We start from the raw sequence: 4,187 nt of genomic DNA, 5'->3' as shown, positions 1-4,187 counted from the left end.
TATAGTGCGTGTCCATGCAGTCAACTGTGCCCTCTATTGGAGACCATGCAGCCACTTTAAACATCCAAATTCAAAGACACAGTGTGATGACTCCGCTTGCATACAGTTTTTGCGGGATGAAAAGGAAAATGGAAGGAATTTTAAAACTAAAATCTTGAATGAGATGGAGATGTGAGAAGAAGAATAAAGAGCTCTGTATCAAACGAATGCCCCACAGACATTGTTATTGATCGATGACAGAGTTTCTAAAAAGAATACAGTTCTTATCGGTGTGAACACGCAGCGGTTGATTGATTGCGTCCTGCAGTGCAGTGCCTTTTTAAGACTCCTAGATTAAAGTCAGGAATAGTCATGAAAGTAGAAAAAAATGCAGGAACACATACTATACCTTATTATTTGCTGCATTTGCTTTCGGGGGCAACCTACGGCCTCGTGGGGAGCTTGCCGGAATACACAACATATGAACCAGAAACATCACCGTTAAAGCCCCAAGAGCATAGCATACATTAAAGAATAAAAAGCCCCATATCTGTCTTCAGCCTCCATATGTTATACACATGTTCAGTATCAGGCGAAAGAAAACAGATGGGTCCGCACGCCATGGGGACAGAGAGACCTGTGGACATTATAAAAAAGCAACAGTGACAAATTATGCATACATATACTATACCTTCCTCATACTGTGTTTGCAGGAATTGCTCCCCAATGGGTCAGACAGCGATTGTGATGCGTTCAAAACTGTGTCCTCCTCTCTTGTTTGATGTATGCATGTTAAAAAGGCAAAAAGTAGCAGTTAATGTGTATATGCAGTCAGTGCATTATATTCACCACTGTCATGGCTGCCGCCTTTTGTTAGTCCAGTATTGTGTTGGACAAACTGAGCGGACGTGTATAAAGGGATTGGACAGTGCTTCCTCTTTTCATGTGGAAATGAATCCCTTTCCAACGGGACAAAGCGGCGTTCACCCTCGGTTATAGAGTGAGGGTTTTCTTCACATGTGAGTGGAAGAAGGGGGGAGGGGGGGAGGGGGGGACCCAGCATCTAATGGCCAAACGGAGAACTTGATGTCAGGCCATATGAAAATGTTTCTGAAAAGTAAGAACATTTTGAGAGAGAAAATGGAAGTGTGTTACCTTTTGCAAATGAAGATTTATTCAGAGGACCAAAATGATTTCACAGTAGCCTGCAGTGAAAGGGGGGGGGGGAGACAGATGCCTCGGTGCCAAGCTTTCAAATCTCAGAGGACACTTTGAAATGAGGTGGGAAGGCCTTGGTTTTCTTTCCGGAAGCCTTCGGAAAAGCCATTCACTGATAGTCTATTGATTGCAGTGGGTCGCGGCAGCACCAACAAGTCAAAAGAGGGATCTTTAAAAAAACAAAAACAGCTGGAAACCCTTCTCAGGCCAATGAAAGGTAATAAGGTGGATCCAAAAATTGTAATCTTGGATTATTAAAATCGTTTGGGATTACCTTGAACATACCTTCATATCCTGCATGTGACTGACATCTCAAATAACACGCTCCTTTCATATTTCATCGCAGCCTTGGACCCTTTTTAGCTTTTTCTTTTTTTTATCCTACATGTGCCGTTAATACAAGAGGACCAAAACCCCTTGCTGACAGAAATGAGTAGGTGTATTACAGTAAGTGGCTAAAAAGGACTTTAGAAGTAAAATGAAAGACCTTTTGAAATATCAAACAGGCTCAGTGCCATTCTAAATTTTTCAGGTGGACGGACAGCCTCAAAGGCAAGAGACATGCAGTGCATGGTGTGATGGGAGACCTTGTGAACTACAAGCAGTTCATTTGAAAAGATTAACTCAAAAGCAAAGAAAGAGCATAGTCCAACGGTGCACGTTTTCTGAGCACAAGAAGAATGACAGAGGAGGCACCAGGCTTTTGTATTGACGTTAGTAGCCTAACACATAATTTCACAACATGAGCGGATACTTTTCCACTTAAACATCACATTTTGTATAGTAGCAGTTGCATACATGTTCGCATGTTGCTATCATGTTGGAGTTATGAGAAACCTAGTTTTACTCTGGAATAACATTTCCAAAAAAGGTAGTCATCTAAAAATGATAAATCTTTAGCATATTCGTCTACAGTTATCTTTGGTAAATGCAGCATATTTCCTTCCTCAACGATCATTTACCGATGATAAAAGAGGCGAAGATTGGATCTGTACAGTACATTGCTCAGTAGTACATTTGTCAATGTAGTCAGGCTCACATAAAGAGGTTTGAAACTATTTGTGGAGAACTATTTCAATTACCATGTTCTCCCTTTATGTCTCATGAGTTTTGTTACCACCACGCTTAACAGTAACGGCAGAATCCTATAGGAACCACTGTGCTATGGAAAGAGCATTGAAAGAAGAACCTTGAACTTGAGCTGATAAAGTGAGTGCTTTGCTTCAACAGTTGTATGGAGAAGGAAACCGAGACGGCGGCATGACATGAAAACAGTATAACTTCAGATACACTCCCCACTACTACTCAAAAGCTTGACCTGTAGCTGGATGGAGATGGTGGTCATGCACTCTGCAGCCTGAAGTGTTTGCCTGGTCAGCTGCCACACACACACACACACACACACACACACACACACACACACACACACACACACACACACACACACACACACACACACACACACACACACACACACACACACACACACACACACACACACACACACACACACACACACACACACACACACAGATATTTTGAAGGATAGGCTAAGACACTGGACAGCTGCTGTTGTCCGTCAAGAAAGCTATTAGCTATTCCACACATCTGACCAAGAACACTGCCATCCTCTTAATGAAGTTTGACTTTCTACAGGTGGTCCTCTCCTCTGTGGCCATTCAAACATGGCGGCTATATCACTGTCTGTCCAAAATATACTAGAATTGTTTTCTTCTATTTATTCCAAACCGTGTGTTTCCTGGAATAAGAACCTGGTGTGGATGTGAATCAGGTACCCATGTTTCCTTAAGGAAGGTGTGTGCTGCCTATTCCCGCACTGCAGTTGAGATCCTTACTTGTGTGTGTTCTGTTCTCTGTGTGTAAGTTGTGTGTGTGTGTGTGTGTGTGTGTGTGTGTGTGTGTGTGCGCTTTGTATGCTTCCACTCTCCTTTTGCAGAATTCTACCTGAAACTGTGTCAAGCCAGTCTTTGCCAAGTCCAAATCAATTTTTAAGAGTAAAGGCCAATGCCCGAGTCCTGTTCAAAGCTAAACATGAGCCTTCAGTAGTCACACCCAAGCTAAAAATGACATTTTCTCCATCCTATATTCCATATAGCTATGTTCTTTTACGATTTGCACATTTACTTAGAAAATAAGTGTGCTGTAAACATATGATCCTGGTTTTAACAAAGGCAATTAAATACAAGGTTAATGTTCTTCCATTTCCCTAAAATCAGTCTCTTCCTAGATGATCGGAATGACAACATCCCTAGTGTTGTGTTTTGTACCTACATCCTGTTTCAATCTGGGGCTATAGGGCTGTCCACTCCCTCCTATCAGATGCTGAGTATAATAGGCCAGAATAAGTGAAATGGAGGCAAGTTTATCTTTCAGTAACACCCTCTCAGCAGCAGTTTAGGGTGATCACTCACCATTGTAGTGTCATTTGATTTAGGTGTCTCTGCATCTCCCTAGAGTCTATGGCCCAAACAACCAATTTAAAGAGTTGTAGACGCACCCCTGATTTCAACAAGAAATAACTAACATTAAGGAAGCTGAATGCTTCTAAAAATAATTGTCTCACATTAGCCTCAGTGTCACGTTCATAGAGATTTACAGAAATGCTCCTCAGAAAATGTTGGTTAACAGGGCCTTTTGGAATTAGAGACCATCTTTTAATTGGAACTGAGTTTAAAGAGGACCTATGATACTTTTTCGACTTTTATGACCTATAAACGTTGTTATAATGATTTATAGTCATGTTTAACCATACTAGCGTATCAAATAATTACATATATGCATTTAGACGTATTCCCTGCTTACCGTCTGGGGTGGCTATGCAGAGCACTAAATACTAGGGCAGCCGGTCGAGAATTCACTTGTTCAAATTTCCGGGTATCGTGTCGTCACGTACCCGGATGTTTCCATGTATGGTAATGCTGCTCAGGTAAGCTTCGGCCAGAAATGTCCCTGCGCGCTGCTGGAAATGT

This window comes from Ammodytes marinus (assembly GCF_949987685.1).
Source record: "Ammodytes marinus genome assembly, chromosome: 10".
NCBI classification, from domain to species: Eukaryota; Metazoa; Chordata; class Actinopteri; order Uranoscopiformes; family Ammodytidae; genus Ammodytes; species Ammodytes marinus.
The sequence above is the reverse complement of the archived record's forward strand: the minus strand, read 5'-3'. Positions refer to the sequence as shown.